The sequence below is a fragment of the Mustela nigripes genome, chromosome 6 (assembly GCF_022355385.1).
Source record: "Mustela nigripes isolate SB6536 chromosome 6, MUSNIG.SB6536, whole genome shotgun sequence".
Taxonomy (NCBI): Eukaryota; Metazoa; Chordata; class Mammalia; order Carnivora; family Mustelidae; genus Mustela; species Mustela nigripes.
The window spans coordinates 30,115,104-30,134,733 of record NC_081562.1 but is presented as its reverse complement, the minus strand read 5'-3'; the positions used below and the strand labels follow the sequence as shown (position 1 = coordinate 30,134,733).

At 44.2% G+C, this 19,630-nt stretch overlaps 1 long non-coding RNA gene across 1 annotated transcript; it reads right to left on the bottom strand.

Annotated features, from left to right (window-relative positions):
• Window positions 1-10,373: 10,373 nt before the first annotated feature.
• On the bottom strand, window positions 10,374-13,133 carry LOC132020527 (uncharacterized). The gene is made up of 3 exons (XR_009405013.1): window positions 13,090-13,133; window positions 12,383-12,492; window positions 10,374-11,343 (listed from the first exon to the last, which is right to left on the bottom strand). It is a non-coding gene; the product is annotated as an uncharacterized LOC132020527 (long non-coding RNA).
• Between the last annotated feature and the right edge of the window lie 6,497 nt (window positions 13,134-19,630).

The following is a 19,630-nucleotide window of genomic DNA, read 5'->3' as shown; positions in this document are numbered from 1 at the left end:
CCTGGGATGCTGAGTAATTCTTGATAAGCTGATATCTCACTATCTTACTTGACATAAAACAGTAAATGGAAAGAATGTGTTTTGAAATCAAACAGATGTAGGTTCCAATATGAACCTACCAATTTACTAGCTTTGTGACCCTGGATACTTTTTTTTTCAAACTGCTCTGGATCTTGGGTTACACATCTGTTCACTGAAGATATTACAAGGGTAAATGAAATAATATATGCAAAAACACTTGTCAAAATGCTTGTGATGTGACAGGTGTTCAGGGAACATCAGCTCCATTCTGCTTTGGTGGCTTACAGTGACAGGCATGAGAGAAATTTGCAGTGCTAGACTAGGTAATTTGAACTGAAAGGAAAAGGAGAGAAAAGCAGAATGAAAGCAATGAGGGGCTCTAACATGAATCAAGCTCAATTATTAACTTTTCACGGAACTGCATACAACATACCAAAGTTTAAAAAAAGATAAGGGTGCCTGGGTGGTTCAGTCAGTTGAGTGTCAGACTCTTGGTTTTGGCTCAGGTCATGGTCTCATGGGTCATGGGATCGAGCCCCACATTAGGCTCTGCCCTCAGCATGGAGTCCACTTCAGAGTCTCTCTACCTTACCCTCCCACTCTTTCTCTCAAATGAATACGTAAAATATTTTTTAAAAATTTTAAGTGGGTTTAAGGGAGAAACAAACCCATATATATTTCTAAAGCTACAGAATCGGCTATTCCCCAAACTAGAACATGCAGAGGCATGACATTGGAAGAGATTTCTTCTCTAGTGTGTGGCATTGTTTTTTGTTTCACTCCAGGGTACATGGGATGAAGTCCTGAGTGTATTATAAGTTGCTAGCTACTACCAGCAGAGAGGTCACTCATATGGAAACCCCAGGACAGAGTAGATCTAGGATGGGAGAGTCAGCAACCATTCAAATGAGCACGTTGCCTGGTGGGGTCGGAGTGGGGGAGGGGCTCCGCTCAATAACTTTTTTCCTCTCCTCTGGAATGCTCATTCTTTTTTGGTTTATCTTACCAATAAAAGAACATGTTAAATTAGGTACAGTATAATTAATTACGTGATATAATAAAAATTATACTGAGGTCGGTTCTAGAAAAAGGAATTAAAGAAACATTGACTATGACTGTATTTTTGTTTTCTCTTCTCATTTAGGAAATCACCAAAAACTCAAGGTACTGCGGTAGAAAGATAATTTGAGTTTCTCTCAAATTCAATAATAATAACAATAATTTAAAAAAACATATTGACCTGAGGAGATATAAAATCAGCTCAACAGCTCAAAAGGAGGGCATGATCCCCACATCTATCTCCAATATAACTCCTCCTGCCCACTTTTCTTGTTCTCCCCAATTCTAAGCTGCTCACACATGGCAGATTGTTCCTGGGGAAGAGTTCCTGGTGCGGGAATGCCGAGTGTGCTAATTCATGGTTTGGAGGAGAGAGAAGGTATGAAGTCGAGCTGGAAGACAGTGAACTAAAAATAGTATGAGCCACCTCCACACCTCTCCCTGCAGAACTACACCATGTCTTCTCCTTTCAGAGGGGAGCCATGGTGCCACAGTAGCCTGAAGACAGAGAGGCTTGATTTTTCTTTGGAGAAGGACTCTTCCCTGATAGGAGAATTGCCTGTCAATCATGGTGCCTCCTCTTAACGCTGCCAAGAGGAGGGTGCATACGTGATGAAAGTAGGTCTATCAGATACTCCTGATCTGGAATTCTGATGACAAGAGAAGTACACGAAAATTCAGAATGGTCCCAGATCATTCACTCTGGTAGCAACGGCCAAGGAAACCTGCATTATCCCTAATCCTGAAATTCCTAGAGCTTATCCTAAACTCTCATGAAGCATATCTTCAGTTTCTCCTGTTCTGTGAGCTACTCTCTAACCTTCTAATAAATTCATTTGTTTATTGAAGATATCCAGACTTAGCTTCTGTTATTTCCATAACAGAATTCAGACTAAAATAGCTTCTCAAACGCTACAGGTTCCAATATGCAATGCTGAAGGTTAAAATTTGGAAGGTGGAAGGAGTCACGTGGGGTCAAACATTCACTAAGGCACCAAGCTCAATTTTTTCTCAAGCCATTCAAATCCCATACGTTGGCTTTGTGACAATCCCCACAAGCCTGGGAAGGCGAAGGAGCCCCATTCTTCCGGGATTAATCTGGTTGAAATCACCAGATTCTCTACTTCTGCCAATGTAATTCCAATAAGCCCCACAGATTCTAGCAGGTCAGTGGTGCTGCTCTAGGTGGGTAAGTTTAAATCAGTCTTGTAAGAGGCAGAGCCAAGGTTGCATGGTAATTATGTAACAGATTATGATGGGAAAGCAGCCACTGCAGTTAGGTCAATAGGCATTTAAAAAATCACTGCGTGGGAACCTTTTCAAACCACAACCCTCCATTAGGGGCCTAAAGTTCCCAGAAGCTCCTCAGTCCTTCTTTGAGGCAGCAATTTCAGTCAGCTGGAACCACTGTTTCTGCACGACAGCGACTGGAAAAGAGACCATATTTTACTTTCCTATAAGCAACATCTCCTGGCGATGGCATTTTGTATCCCTAAGATGTCACATGCTTTTGGAGTTATTTTCAGTTTTCGTTGGCGAAGTATCCTAAATTAGCAATAACCAGCCTTCTCTTCACAGAGTTTAGGGAGGGAGGGGGAAAGCGTCGAGAGGAGAGGAGTTTCCGGAAACATTTACCAGATCCCTCCCTCCTCAACTGGTTGAAATTTCTTCTTTTTAAAATTTATTTTCCCTGCAGGTGCCACTTCAGCATCCAGCGTCTCTGTAAATCTTTCTGTCAACATCTGTTGAGTACTTACTAAGTGCCAAACACTATAATCTGTACCAGGCAGTGGCAAACGAGGTAGGTAAGGGGCTTACCCCTGCTTACCCCTGACGAGTTTCTAATCCAATGGAGGGAGATGGAACCAAACACAATTTCAGACCCGCTCGGTTCCAGGGCAGCCCCTGCAACTAACCAGCGGGTTAAGGGGAGCCTGACGTCCTGACTTTCCAGGTAGAAATGGTTCTTTTTGTGAAGGAGCAGTCAGGACAAACACTTCAGACTGGAAAATATCACCCAGGAAACTGTTGATTCCAAGTTCAAAGAAAGAACATCTTTCAGGAAAGGTCTCACTTCCGCTGACATATTTCAGTATTTCTTTGTTTTGCCCATTTGGAATCTAGCAGGTTCCTTGCCTTCGTAGAATGCTCTGTGATTTGTGCAAAACCCTTCCATTTGGTCCCGAGAGGAGGGTGGCACCATATTCCCCTGATTTCATAGATAAGACAGAGGCTCGCGCGTGGCTTTCCCATCGTTCCCAGCTAGCTTCAGGGTGCCTGCAGCCAGGCTGTCCCCTTTTCCAGCCCATGCAACCATCCGCACTTCTCTTCTGCCTGTCTCACCGCCATCCTTCTCATCTGGCACAAAGTCTTCTGCTACTGGGGGTCTGATCGGGACTGGACACGATATTTTGATTTGGGACACAGAACACATCCCCCGGTGTGCACACGTTCCTAGAAAGTATATACCCCCATAATCGGCTGCCATCGTTGGTCAAAAATTGTTCTTTTCAAGCTTTCTCTGCCTGGTTCAGAAACAACCTAGGAACAGAGTCGCATGGCCAGTGGGTCACTGGCCTTCCCAGCAGGGATGGTCATAGAGCAATCCAGAGAGGACACTACAAGCTCAAATACTGTTCTGCATCATACACTAGGGGCTGTCATATTAATCCCCGCAACCCTTCCTCCAAATTTGTAACAGTGAGAGCCTTGGCCCTCCATGACCCATTGGCTTGATTCTTCCATTCCTATAACATTGATTAATTTAATGAGAGTAGGATAGAAAGAGCACACAGATAAACCTTTGTTGTGATAACACAGCCTCTACTGTGTTCCCTTTGGCAGCACATATAAGGACAATACGTCCTCTGCTAATGAAAGATGAAGTTTATCTAACCCCTACTGTGAGCCCACGCCTAGGCTCAGTGTTTTATGTAATTCTCTCCTTTAACCTTTATCCCAACCTGTTCGGGTAGGAACTATTATTACAACAGTTTTACAGGGGAGGAAATTGGGGCCCCAAAGGTGAACTGTGTGCTCACTCATAAAATCTATGTAGGGGAGAGCCAGGGGCTGACCCTGGGGCTATCTGACTGCAGGAGCCTCGGTCCTGACCACTGTTCTAATTAAGGGCACAGACTACTCAAGGCAACCTTCACCCGACTCCCTACTTTAGGCACAAAGCACAAGAGGTCCTGGTGGAGGAAGGGTCTGCTTCAAGTCACACAACAGGTCTTCAGCAGCCAAGTGAGATTTTGCTTCCACGGGACTTCTCCCAACTAAAGAAAAGCTAGAATGAGTCTTCGGTATTTGCCTCCAACTTTACAGAGGAATATCTTTAGACAGTTGAGTCCATGCCGTCCACTCAAGAATCTAATGATGGGGGCATTGATTCAATTATAAGAAACACTTCTAAACAATCGTAAAGGAGCCGTTTTCCAGCAGGAGTCCCGATCCCACTTGGTTGTGTTCTGAGAAGAGCAGGTGGAGAATGGTTATCTGTTTCATAAGAGCTTGCATTTTTCTCAAGCTGTCAGGGGAGTCATTGTTGAAGAACTCACAAGCAGAAAGTTAACTTGTAATAAGCTGATGGTGATAATGCAGATTCTATTATTTTTGTTGTTGGGGCTGTCTTCCTTTTCTTCCCTTTTTTTTTTTTTTCTTTTAAAGAGCTCAATAACCACGCTGGATGTTAACAATCCATTAGCTCTAAAAGGAACATTTTTAGTTCCCAGAAAAATCATTTTACCTCCCAAATCTGAACCTGTAAACACAAAAGCTCTTTGTCTTATAAAAAGGCTTAGTCTTAGTTGTTTCCACAAGATTAGCCCCATTGATCTGAAACAACTGTGCTTCTAAAAAAAAAAAAAAAAATGTAGGACATTATCAATTTTAACCATTTGTCCAGGAAGCTATGCTTAGACTAATGCCAGTTATCCAGCTGGGTATTCTGACTAGTAGGGAGATCAAAGCAGTTGGTGACTGTGGAACATCTAATATCTGTCCTGACCATTGATCAAGTCTGGAGTCCATAGGCCTGATGAAAAACACCTTCTTACACATCCTCTTAGGATGCTGATAAGTGGATGGCATTGCTATCCATAAGGGCTACAATCCCCTCCAAGGATTCCTAGGATCTTTTTTCAAGTCATTCTGTAGTTCTGCTTAGTTTTCCACATGGTGAGCACACAGAAAGCACGAGATGCAAACACTGACATGCAATGGGCCCCTGCAACTATTTCAAAACACACGCGCGCACGCATGCACGCACACACACACAGAGGGGTGTGGGAGGAGGCCTGTGGCACTGTGTGTACTACCCTAGACGGGCCCGCCTGGCCCTCTCCTGGGAGGAAGGCTGAGCTATCGCATCCCAACTCCTGTCCCACCTCCTCACTCTTCACTCCTCACTCCCCCTAACCGCAAGGAGGAAAGCACCAGAAAGGCACTGGGGGCGGGTGGAATGGGGAAGAGTCCTTCTGTGTTCAGTGAAAACAGGAGGCTGAAGACGGATGGGGGCGGGGCACAAAAGGAGGGAAAACACAAGATGCCTTGTCCAAGAAAGGAAAAACAGAAAGAGCAGAAAAAGAGCCTGGGTGGCTCAGTCAGTTAAGCATCATCTGCCTTTGGCTCAGGTCATGATCCTGGGGTCCCGGGATGGAGCCCACATCGGCTTCCCTGCTCAGCGGGAAGCCCGTTTCTCCCTTTCCCTTTGCAGCTCTCCCTGCTTGTGCACTCCCCCCACCCTCTCTGTCAAATAAATAAATAAAATCTTAAAAAGAAAAATGTAAAACAGTGTAAAAGTAACAGGCAGCGCAGGGCTCCCACCTCCCACAGAGCTGCTGGGTGGGACAGTCCATTCCCAGCAGGCGCAGGACGCAGGACGGACTACCTTCTGCCGGTTTGCCCCTTCCCTTCCTTAGTCTGAAAGCTTCTCAGAGAACTTTAAAGGCTGACAGCTAAATTTAATCAGGGTTAAATCATTGAAATGATGATCATGTCCTTATGCAACACAAATGAAAAGTGAATCTGCCCGTGCCTTCCCTACAAGGTAATAGCACAGGCTCCTAGGAAATGTTTCCAAGTAAAAGGAGGCAGGAAATGTGGGAGTCTGGCTCATTGCTAATGTGTTCTAGGGACTGGAGTCCTGGAGGTTAAACAGCGGGGTCCACAGCAGGTGCTCTGTACCCACAGTGTTCACTCGGCTCTCAGTTCCGCAAAATTCTTCCTACGTGGCATCCTGGCTACATTCTGTATTTAAGATAGTTGTTTTTCCTTAGGGATTCCAAATGTCGCAAAAGGAGTTTGTATAAACTGTCACCAGGGGTTTGGACTGAATGAAACATTGGTTCCTTTCGATTTTGCACCAGTTGGGTCATTTTAGAAAAGGTACAGGTCCAGCTCCGGTTCAGATTGGCTAGCCACGTGATTTATTTTCTTTAGACATCCATGTTAGGTCAACAGCGCTAGGTCATGGACTCTTGATATGAAGAGATGGCGGCTTTACCTGTGTAGACATCCTCCCCCTAATCCATAATCCTTGTCAAACCATGAGAAAGACATCAGACACCCTATAGTTTGCACCCAGCAACCCAGTGAAAAGTATCCTGTAAATTACCTAACCAGTAATCCTCAAACTGTCAAGGTCATCAGAAACAAAGAGAGTCTGAGGTCTAGGGAAGCCAAAAGATGCGCATGACAACTGAGGTAATGTGGTGTCCTCGATGGGATCCCAGATCAGAAAAGGACACCAGGTAAAAACTAAGGACGTCTGAATCAACTGTGGGTTCCAGTAAATAATGGTGTATTCTTTTTGATTCAGCAGCTGTGACAAATGTGCCATGTTTGATGACAGATGTTAACATTAGGGGAAACCAGGCATGGAGGATATGGGAAATTACTGTACCATCTTCACAATTTTTCTATAATTCCAAAATTATTCTAAAATTAAATGTTTATTAAAAATTAAAGGTTAAAAGTTAGTTTGGCTCATTGCTCTGCAAAACCAGTCATTTGAGTCCAATTACAGGTTTCCACTTCTGGTTGGTTTCAACTCCTATTCCCAGTCTCCCATTATTACTGATATTTGGACCAAGTGGAAAACTGACACACAGAGATAGGACTGAACACAAGGTGAGGGTTCATATGGTAAAGGTAAAGTTTCTGTTCCAGAACTCCTCACTTTGCTTCTCCACCCAAGCACCTGGCATTATGGGCCTCATCCAATGATTTCATTAATGGTAGAATTTCCAAACTGAGAAGAACTTGGGTAAGGATAAAGAATGGCTCCATTGATTGGGTGTGGTGCATAAACAATGAATCTTGGAACACTGAAAAAGAAAAAAAAAAAAGGATGGCTCCATTGGTCCTCTACTCATTGGGCCAGACACTACTCAAATGACACAACCTCAGTCAGTCTGAATTACGGTAGCGGCCATAAGTCCCGATTCCTAAGGTCATGAGTTCCTGGAGTCTATCAGGGATAACATGACTTCTCATCTTGCTACGTGCCATCCAGTCAGTGTGGGAGTGAGTCCTGGAGTCCGTGACATCAGGGGACAGGGGTCAGCCTTGCAGAGTCAACTTGTACCTTGCTTTTTGGTCTTTAATAGCCTGAGGTTGTTGCCGCCAGCTATCTAACCAATTTCTGCAACTGCTACCATGAGGATATGACAGACTTTGGACTCATAAAATCCTGAGTTCAAGTCTGCACATCCAAGTTCGCCCCTTCCTAGCTGTGTGGCCCAGCTCAGGTGACTTAATCTCACTGATCTTCAGGTTTTTCATCAGGAACAAGACTGGTCATTATCCTGCTATGATGGATTGCTGTGAAGATTAACCACCCAGAGTATGCGAGAGCCCATTGCCCAAGTTTGGAATACAGTAGGTGCTGAACAAATATTGTTTTCCCTCCCCTTTCTCTTTGTTTCTCACACAGCCAGGACAACGGAGACAGGCACAGGACAGCTCAGCCCCTTCTGCAAATGGCACTCTCTGTTCTCACAAGATTAGCATTTCTAATAGGATCAGGAATTCTGCTAATTCATTGATCATTAATCCGAAGGGTGCAAATAATCTCTTAGAATTTGTGCAGAACCAAACAACTGCTTCCTTAGGGTGTGTGTTTATTTATTATTATTTTGTTGTTACTCAGTGGGAAGGTCCAGTTTTATTCCAAAAATTGGACAGCTCTCTTGTTGGACAATGAAGGTCAACTGAATTCAGGAGCTGCACAAAGTACACACAAGAAAGGACTGTTCCAACCCAGACAGGGACTACCTGCTAACAGGACACCTTGCTGTGAATGATGCCACTGTTTTCTGTAGAACTGTGGGAACAAATACGCAGGGTGCATGGTGCCTGGGAAGCCTAAGAGTAGTGGGGAGAAAGAAGCAAAGCAATATATATATTTTGCATAAATTAAAACAATACAATAAGTAAAATAAAATAAAATGCAAGTGGCCATGTGGAGTGAAGGGGAAAAGAACCCTCAATGCAGAGACCCCCTGAAGGGGCAAAGACTGGAGACATTCTGACCTGAAACCTTGATGGGGGCTCAGAAGGCAAAGCTCTCCCAACACACAGGCCTTTATATTTCTGAATAGTGGCCACCTTCCCGGTAAATGTGTTTCTGTGGTGCTTAGATCTCCTATCTCCCTATAAACCCAACCAGATTGGATTAAACAACCAGACTCTTGGTGTTGTTATTTTCCAGGGTCTTCATTGTAATGTTACCGTGACAGCTGTCATGTAAGCTGTCATTTAGACCAAACTTGATCTTGAGGGATTTTACGGAGATGTTGATACATTTGACACAGGAGGGCCTTTTGAGCCCCTCATGGGGGTCAGGGAGGAGACATGGATTTTAAAGGTTTTACTGCCACGTGTCCTTGCTGTATTATTTGGGGAAACTTTTTAATCAGACAGACATGTTTATGGTGACAGATTTGGCAGCTGAGGACCAGCTAAATAAATATCAACTGTTATCTCATTAACCCATGGTAACCTTCCTGTTTTTTCTTTTAAAACTGTGTTTACAAAAAATGGAAGAAAAACCTGTATTAACATTTTTAATATAGAAGTTTAATAAAAAAATGTGAAGAAGAAGAAAAAAGCACCTATAATTATTCAACTATGACTGCTATCAGAACTCTGGTGTGGGTTTTTTTTTTTCAGGTATTTTTTCCATCTCTACAAATAATATTCTTTCACAGGGTTGCCTTTATACCACCTGTATATGAACTGTATGTATAGCTGAGCATATTTTACCTGAGGTTTCCCCAAGTTTTTCAGGGTTGCCAGATTTCTCTCCAGAAATTTTTATTTCTAAAGTCACTCTAATATCACAGACTAGTTGTGCTGTTATTTGTATTTAACTATTCCCCTATAGCTTGAAAATAGTTTGCTTCCAGATTTTGTTGTTAAAAATACCATTGGATCAAAGCAATACAACCCTATATAAAAACAATTTTTTTGAGAGCCTGGAAACACTATGATTTTGTTACCTCGGTTGTTTCTCTTTATGTAACACACATTTACTGGGTGTCCCAGACGTGTATGGTGCTAGGATACTGGAATGAAGAAGATACAGGCTTTGTGTTCGCGAGACTGTTAATGGAGCCGGGATAGCATGGAGGCAGATGCTTAGACGACATATTTTAGTCCACCTTGAGAAGTACAATAACAGAAATAAGCCCCAGGTTCTATGAACCAAGTCATCGAAATCACGTGCATGGTACCCAGCACAGTGCAGACAACAATGATGACGACTGCAGCCATCACATGGCTGATAGAATAATTTAAATACTAGTTTCCATGATGCCCATTTATAGAAAAAATAAACAAAATCAAAACAGCACCAGAAGTGCTCCTTGAATGATAGACGTCAACGGGGACTCATATATGCCCAGGCTAATCGCGAAGATTACCAAATTCCTTCTAATTCCTAAAGCAAAGTTCCTCCTGGAACAAAAGCCCTTTCCATAGTAATGTTCTAACGCCACGATGTCATCCAAGCTTGAATGCTGTCACACGGAATGACTTTACTCTTTGGAACATGACATGGGTCACACAGAGCTATTTTCAGAGATGAAGTCAATTTAGTTATACTTTTATTTCTTCAATATGTAAATTATATATATATATATCATTATATTATAGTTAACATTTGTGTTATATATGTTACAGATAATATGTATTACATATGTTACATATTACAAGTAACATATATTATATATGTGTTATATATGTATATTACATATAATATACATAAAATAAAACTTTAGGGAATCAAGGCAGATCTGAGAACTCTAAAATTTTCCATAGGTATTATCTTATTTTGCATTTAATTCCTGATTCCCATCATTTCCTTTAGCAGCCAGGTCTGCAGACCTGAACAATGGTTAATGTTTAAAAAGGTACAGCGTGTTCTGGTTCACAACCCTGTCATTTCCTCTTCCTGACGGTGCCCTTGTGATTGCAGGACTCAAGTTAGGCTCTCGTGACATGAGAGTACATCAGAAATGATGCTTGAGCCATAGTAAATGTGAGATTAAGGTTGTTTGCGGATAAAGAACGTGCATCCTTAAGGAAAAACTTGAATCGGCTTGGACCTCTATGCGGATAGGTTTACTAGAGCAGAGAAGCCGGCCACGGCCACCGCTGAAATATGCATAAGGATTTCCAGCAGGAAATGAAGGAAATGCTGCATTAAACAGAAAGCACAGAGGGATTTAAATAAGCCGAATATAGACTCTCTGGTGAGAATCTGATCAGGGCACACTGGCAGTGGCTCACCCTCTCCTGCAGTAGCAGAAAGAATTACACGGTCTGCCCATCAAATCCACAATACAAAGCACTTTCAAGTCCTCCAACGATCCTCCTCTTTCGTGGATTGATCCTCTTCTCTTTAATGTCCGGGACAGTGGTCTCTGAGAGTCACCCAATGCAGCTACTGCCATTTGCCATAAATGCTCCACACCCTTAAAATTTTACTCAACACTCAACTCCTCTGAGAAGTGTCCCCTGATAACCTCTGATTGTTGCTGGGTTCTTCCTGTGCTCGGCACCAGGCTCAGTCCTGCTACTCCGTGATGAGTAAGTCCCCAGGCACTGCCCTCATGCAGGTCACAGTCCACACACAAAGGAGAGCCTGATAAAAGGCACTAAGGGGAAGCGTGGAGAGAGACGGGCAGAAGCACAAAGACCATCATTTTCTGGGGTGTCAGAAGGTTTCCTGGAAAAGCTGGCTTACGTGGAAGTTACCTAGATGAGGGGAGGTGGGGAGAGGCATGCCGGTTTGTATGAGTGGTGGTGCAGGTCAGAGACAGATACGACGGCCCCCGAGATCCCCCACTCCGGCCCCCGTGCTTGGGTGTCTTAGGAATCTTCTACTTGAGCCGGGGAGAAGTTCTCTGAATGTGGGTTCTTTTTTTAAAAGATTTTATTTATTTATTTGACAGACAGAAATACAGCAAGAGAGGGAACACAAGCCGGGGGGGGGGGCGGGAGAGGCAGAAGCAGATTTCTTGCTGAGCAGGGATCCTGATCCAGGGCTCAATCCCATGACTCTGGGATCTTGACCTGAGCCAGCCCAGGGCAGATGCTTAATGACTGTACCACCCAGGCACCCCTGAAGGTGGTTTCTTTTTGTGCAAATGAATTACAACCTTTTCTAGGGACCAGAGATTCTTCTTCATTTGCCTTCTTCCCCAGGGGTCTGCTGTTGTCCCTATGGTTCGCTGAAATGCTAAAGAGTGTTTCTAAACAGTGGGGGACACTGCTGATTCACTGGTCAGCCCGGGTGCGCTCCGTCCACCAGCACTAGCAAGATTGTGTGGCCGTGGAAAGATGCATGCATGGCGTTTTCTGCTGTGACCCGAGACCCAGGCAGACAAACATGCCCTTGACTCAAAGTAAGTATGGGCTGCTTGCATAAAGGAACCATCCAGATCACTTACATAGAAGTTCCACGGTCCTCATCAAATACCATCTTTCTGCTATTTCTCATTCTTAAACTTTGCGATGATAATTTGCCTTTTATATTCAAAATCTCTGCCCCAGTAATTCCATCATGATTTCATTGGATAATAACAAAATTCACTGAGCAATTCTGGAAGAGAAGTTCTAATCATCATCATACAGAAACAAAGTCACTTTTTAAAAATGCCTCCTTGATATTGATGTGATTGCTAGCTACGTCAAACACGGCAAATGTTGGGTGGTTACTGTTGTCTCTCGAGCCATTTAATTTTATTAAAACGTAGAAATACCTCGTGGGCACACAGGGCAATATCTTACAAACCTTTGCGAGCCTTGTGGAGGTCCTCCGCAGGGAGGGTCAGACACAAGCTGTGGGTATTGGCTCTGGCCTCCTATTTGACCTCTATGGAAAACGACCTCCACATTCCAAGCCTGCAAAATTGCCATTGTTCACGGATGGTTAAATCCTAACCCCTTTTCCCACCGCCTGGGGTCAAGGGTGGAGGAGGCACGAGCGGTAGAACAACAACAACAGGGCGAACTCATTAAAAAAGAAAGAAGAAAGACCCGGAGAGGGAGCGAGGGAGAGAGGAAACACCAAACAAGTTTTACAGGTTTTGCTGCTTCAAAGCTGCCATTTCAAGGTTATGGCTTTAAAAGGACAGAGGAGGCAGCTTTCCACCTGAGCCCTGGGGTAGAAACAGCGAGGAGCTAGCCCACCTCTGGAAAGAAGAAAGAAAAATCCTGGAGCCAGGTGGCGAATTTTGGCCATGAAACCAGGGCTTTCGGAGCGACCACATAATACTCGGAAACCTTTGCTCCTGATGGTTCGCTGGCAAGGCCCAAGTCGTATTCTGTGTGAAAATTAAACTAGTGGCCTGTTTTAAGTTCCCCAACTGGACTTTCCAAACCCGGGTGAGATCTTCTAACAGGCAGACACTTCCTGAAGGAGACGGTGCGATAAAGCCAGGTGCCCAGCCACGGCCTGCAACGTGAGGGGGAGAAAGGCAGAGAAAAGTATTTCCTTACCCAGTTGAACTTCACCGTTCCCAGGTCAAGTAATTGCTTTCAAACACAGTAGAACTTGTGTGCGAACTCTCTGGGAAAGCCCGTAACGTGTTCTGATTGGCTTTTGCTCCCGGCCTCAGCGCTTTAGAGATGTTAACACCTAACCCAGCAAGATAGTTACAAAGACTCCAAGAGGGACGATTGTCAAAGTCGGCCTTCAGATGCCACCCCTCCCCACCGCCACCGTTCTGACTCGGGGTTGATTACATAACAAACCCAGGGCACTGGCTCTCATTTTCTCTCCTGGAAGGCTCTAAAAACTCACTGAGGACGGGAACGGTGTGGGCGGCACTCCCCGCTGAGGTGATCTCTCTGACAGAGGAGAGAGTCTTAGGTGGCAGCGGCCATGCTTTTCCATTCCTGCAATGAACTGCTTCAGTCTTGTGTGATTTTTCCTCCCTCTCGATAACATAGCCTGGGTAGTGGTGATGAGGAGAACCAGGGCAAGAGAAATGCAGGTAAAATTCAATTTCTTTACAACTGGCAGGCCATGAATGAATACCCAAGACCTGCCACGTGGGACGTTCCTCAAGGGACTCACAGCTGCCTTAAAGTTAATGCTTTGCTGGAGACTAAAAGCAACCTTAAGGCCACAGGAGCCAGACCACCAGGACCTGGGAAGTTTTCTCGAACGTAGAGGAATCCTTTCAGAGACTTCCCCCAAATATATAATCAGTCACCCCGCACAATCACAGAACAGCTCTTTCTGCCCACGGATCCTGTCCCTGTGCTATAGTTAAAGCACGTTTTTGCCCCCAAAAAGTCTCAAGAATTCTTTCTTGACCATTGCACTCAATGACGCTGCATCAGTGGGAAAGCATAATGTGCTTTTCTGTACTTCTACCATCTTTCCCCATATTTAAAGGCAACAGGCCAACAGGATGGGAACCAGAAGGAGAAAAGTATTTTTTAACATATGTTGATTTATTCAGAGGGCAATGCCTGTGTTTCCCAATCAGGACAGCATTACCAGAGAAATTCGCCTCTAAATGGCCGTTTAGGTTCAGTCCCAGCAAAATATAAGTTCAAAACCCATCATCTGGCCCAAAGGGCATCTTACAGAGAGCTGCACAGTTTTGCTCTCACATCTTGTACAAAAGACCAGCACGCTCGCAGCTGCCGTGTTGCTACTGATAAGTGCAGGCAGGGACTGTCGGGGAAGACTCCGGCTTCTACAGACGAATGACTTCTAGAGAGAGGTACAGAAGGACATTCGAGAGTGCCACGTCTTTCCTGTCCAGATGAGTAAGCTGAAGCCAGGGATGTTATGTTTTGCCCAAGATCATAGGCTTGTTGGAGGTTGAGCCACATTTAAAAAAACAAAACAAACAAAACAAAAAACATGGCCAGTAGTTTCTGGCTCCATTCATTTTACTCAAAAAAGGTTGGTTAAATGTCTACTGTGTATTTAATATGTTGGGGATACAGCTGAGCATGACATGATCCTTCTCCTCAGAGGGCACAGAACCTCAGAGGGATGAGGAACAAGAAAACAGCCAGTTTATACAACAATGGAGTAATCGGTTCTAGCAGACCCAGGCAAGGAGAGTGAGCCGCTCCATGGTGGAGGGCATCACAGCGTCCAGCTCCAGGGGGCGACCTCTCCGCGCGGTCTGTGTAAGTGGCACCCTTTGGAGTCGTACGATGCCTAGTCATTGACAACACAGCTATGGTTTATGACAGTTGCCTAAATATCCGCTAGGAAATAATAGCTCTTGTCCGTATTTGGCTAATTCAGGCTTCCTAACCCATGCATCCTGACTCAAACTATCAGGCTCCTTCCGTTTTAGCAAGCTAGATTTTCAAATTCTGAAAATTTTCTCTGGCGAGAGTGTTCAACTTTCATTCCCTTGGATCCTTGTAATTATTAGGGACGAAGGAAGTGCGTGTGTGTACAACGACAAGCCATTAAAGTGACAGGGGAATCCAGGAAGCCACTGAAAGCCATCAGCTGAAAGACTTTAAGATCAGAGTCAAACTTATATTGGTTGGATTATACATACAAAAAATCTGATAAGATCAAGTTTTGGAGGAGAAGATGTCAAAAGAGACCCTCATAAACCCCGAGCAAGACTGGTATTTCTAAAAGGCTATATGCGGCTATGTGTTTAAAATCTAAATTATACACATACAAATAATTTTAAAGCAGGCTTTAAAACTATGTCTAGGAAAAAGAATGGTGTTTGTATGCATTTAAATGATGGTTCTCTGGATAGTGTGGTTATGGGTGATTTCCTACCCCCCTCCCCGGCTTTATTGAGATCTACTTGATCTAAAGCACTGTATAAATTTAAGGTGTACAACGTGTTGATTTGCAAAATGACAGATAAATATATATCTTGCAAACTGATTATCACTAGAACTTGAACGAACATCATCATGTTACATAATTACCATTTCTTTCCGGGAGCGAGAACATTCAAGATCTGTTCTCTTAGCAACTTTCAAGTATACACCACAGTACTATTAGCTATAATCACCACGTTGCACTCAGATCCCCAGAACTTATAACTGGAAGTTTGTGCCCTTTGACCAACATCTCCCCACTTCCCCCGCCCACTAGTCCCTGTAACTACCCTCTACTCCCTCTTCTACCTGCATTTTTATTTTTAAATTATTATTATTTTTAAAGATTTTATTTATTTGAGAGAGAGAGCAAGAGGGGAGGGAGCTGCAGAGACAGAGGGAGAAGCAGACTCCCTGCTGGACAGGGAAGTGTGATGTGGGCCTCCATCTCAGGACCCAGAGATCATGACCTGAGCCAAGGGCAGATGCTTAACCAACTGAGCCACCAGGCGTCTCTCTGTCAGCATATTTAGATTCCCCTTGTAAGTGATCTCATACAGCATTTGTTTTTCTCCATGGGACTTATTTCAGTTAGCAGAATGGCCTCAAGGTCCATCCCCGTTTTAAAAAAATGGCCGCACTCCCTTCCTTTTCATGGCTGACTAATATGCCATTTTAAATTTATGGGGTCCCCTCCCCCAAATTCTCTTATTTTACTTTTTCGTTTTCTTTTTGAAAACTGTATTCACTCAACAAACATTTATAGAGTACCTGTCCCATGCTGGGGGTTGTTCCAAGCACAGGAGACACAGCAGCCAATCTCATGGCACTTAGATTCTAATGAGGGGATCTAGGCAACAAAGGAAATACATAAAATATGTAGTGATTTGGAGAAAAATAGAGAAGTCTAGCGAGGGTCCCAGGGAGGGGGTGGCTAATGAGTAAGTGCCAAGAAAGACCTCAGAGAAAAGCGGTATTTAAGCAAAGACTGAAAGGAAGTGAGAGAGGAAAGCTTTCGGTGTCAGGGGAGAATGCTTTTCATGCAGAAGGAACAGCATTGCAAAGGCCTGAGTTGGGGGAGAGTAGGCACAGCAGGGGAAGTAACAGGACCTGAGGTTAGCAAGGCAAGGGGACTGATTATGTGAGATTTCAAAGGTCTTTACAAGAAGTATGGTTCTATCCTGACACAGAAAGCCTTGTCTGATTTTGAGCAGAAGACTTAGCATCTGGCACATTCTTTAATGGTATCCCTCTGATGGTGCAGGGTATCAAGGGCAGAAACAAGAAGACCAGCTGTGAGGCTCTTTCACTCATCCGGGCACTTGGGGCTCAGAGCAGGGCAGTGGTGACCGTGGTATGGGACCAGAATTATTCTGACAGTGTGCCTGATGGGATTTGCGGCAGGTTTGCGTGGGTAGTCTGAGAGACCAAGCAAGGCTCTGAGGTTTCTGGCCTCGGTGGAGTTGCCACTGATTGAGATAGGGACCCCGGTAGGAGGAGGAGATCTGGAGGAAGACTGGGGCGTGCTAGACTTGCAGTGTCAAGGGGCAGTGGGATTTGGGGTGCGGGGGGAAGGTAGGAGAAGGAGCCTGGGACTGGGGTGACATTGGTCTGTGAGTTTGTCAACACGTCTGTATTAAGGCTACGAGACCAGAGATCCCCAAAGGACTGAGTTTAAACAGTGAAGAGGTATCCAAACTCTGCCCCCCTGGGTGGCCAGGTCTCCTGCAAGAGAAGGAAGGGGGCGAGGCTTATGGCCATATTGCAAGGTGGGTGGATCTAGTGGTGAGGGCAGTGGAAACGATCTGGTCGCATCTATTTCTCACTGAAACAGGAAGCAAGTATTAAGAAGATAAACTGATACTCGTTCAGGACAAGGAATTAAAGAAAGACAACTGAAATATGCATGCTCTTTCACTTGGCAACATCACTTCCAGGAATTTTTGTTAAGAAAATGATCAGGGTTGGCTTAGTTGGCTGGCTCAGTCCATAGAGCATGCAACTCTTGATCTTGGGGTCGTGAGTTCAAGCCCCGTGCAAGGTGTAGAGAGCACTTAAAAAGAAAGAAAGAGAAAGAAAGACAAGAAAATGATCAAGGAACTTTGCCAGGATATTCTTTGGCAGGGCTGTCTGTAAGAGCAAAAAGTTAGAAGCGTTCTAAGAGACTCACAACAGCAGACTGGTTAAATTTAACCAATTTATTAATTAGTGCAGCCTTTCAAAGGTATACATTGCTATCAAAAACTACTGACCATATATTTAGAAAAAAAGGATAGCTTCCATGTTTGTAAGAAAACAAATATTAATTTGCATCTACCTATGTTATCTCTGTTTTAAAATTGAAAACCCCCACCAAATTGGATAATGGACGGCTGATTCTTTTTGTTGGTTGTGTTTTCTGACCTTTCCGTAAAAAGCGGAGTGAGAGATTTGTAATGAGGAAGCAACAACATGGGGATGTGCCCCTGTATCTCTGCTATGTGGCACCTGTAGTGTGTCTGTGACTGAAGGTGTCCTGCAGCCTCAGCCTCCCCTGAGCTTCCTTACACCGAAGGAACTTAACCCTGCTAATGACGCAGGCTGGGGACGTTCTTACCTACAGCCCCCACCAGCCACACCATGACCCCTAAAACCACTTCCACCAAAAATGATGTGATATTTTGATCTGTAATCTATTTTAAAATAATATAGGCCATTTTGTTGGGGTGGGGGCATTAACTCAAATCAATGCAAGGGGAGATTAATTAGATGTGAGGAGTCCTAATTGAAATCAGCACCTTGGGGTTGGTTACTTAGCATAGGGAGCCTGCTTCTATGGGTCAACAATTAAGGGTAGTTGATGAACATAAGAGTGTTAGAAACAAGGTTTGTAGGGAAATTATGAGTGAGCAGCGGTGAAACGGGACCCACTGACCTTGCACGGGCGACACTCTCAGGGGGTCAGCAGCACACGCCCACTCAGACCTGGAGTTTCTTAAGCCCGGGGTCCCTCCACTCCACATATGACCCTTCCTGCCTGGTTTCACTCAGATGTTACCTAGGCAATCCTTCTGTGGGTGTGTCAGGAAGCAGATCCCAGGTAAGATGATTGTCTGGTAAAATGCTGGTTGACCTGTATGGCCACAGCTAGGGAGCTGTCCAGAGCCATGAGGGCTCCTGCCTTGCATTAGCTAGCTAAAATGTGTGCATCTGTTGATTTTGTTGTTTGTGTTTTAAGTAAACTCGATGCCCAACACGGGGCTTAAACTCACAACCCTAAGATCAAGAGTCACCTGCTCTACCGATCAAGTCCTCCAGGTGCCCCTGTGTGCATATATTTGACCTACTTGCTCTGAGACTTGCTTGGATCATGACCCACCAAGTGGTTGGGCTCAAATAATGGCGACTGGCTAGTTGGAAGAAACTGCAATTTACTAGGAAGAACTTCACAATCTCTGTTGATCATATTGACTTGTGCCATTCACTACAAGTGAAAATAATCCTCTTGTTTGATATATGTAATAGACATTTTCTCAGTAGTATATAAGGTAGATAAAAAAGCATATTTGGACAATTTTACTACCTTTTGGACCTGTGTACAAAATTTAAGCTTTAAAAGTGCGCTGCCTATGACCTACCTTTAAAACAACCCCCAGCCATCCCTGTTTTAACTAGATTGCTGCCCCAGACCCCTGCTCTGGCACAGCCCCCCACTCAACCCCATGGTAGTTCTTCTGCCCACAACATACCACTTACCTTTGAAACAGTTGCTCCAGAATTCAAATTCCAGCCCCGAGCTGGCATTTCTCTGATCCATTCGTAACTTATGCACTATTAATGTTTGGATTATACTGGATGAATTTGGAGGTTAAAACTGATTCATGTAAATGGATGACTGAGTCAGCAGTAAAAACATGACCCAGAATAATCTCATGGTTTGATATGGCAAAAACATGTCTTATAATCTGTTTAACAGCAAACTTGATACTTCCTGAATGTGTCAACCAGAACACACCCCTTTTTGTTAGCAGGGAGAAAAGGGAAACTCTATTTTTCTTCTCCTTCACGATCCAGGAAATTCTTGAACGAGAAAACCTGGTTGTCCTCAGCAAATTTTCTCGAGGTTTTTTTTCCAGCCTGTGTTCCTTTCTTCTCTCATCTTCTCCTGCAGGGCTGGAGCAAAGGCAGCCTTACACCCGGAATGGTGGCATTTAACCTCGTGTGTTGTTTTAAATAT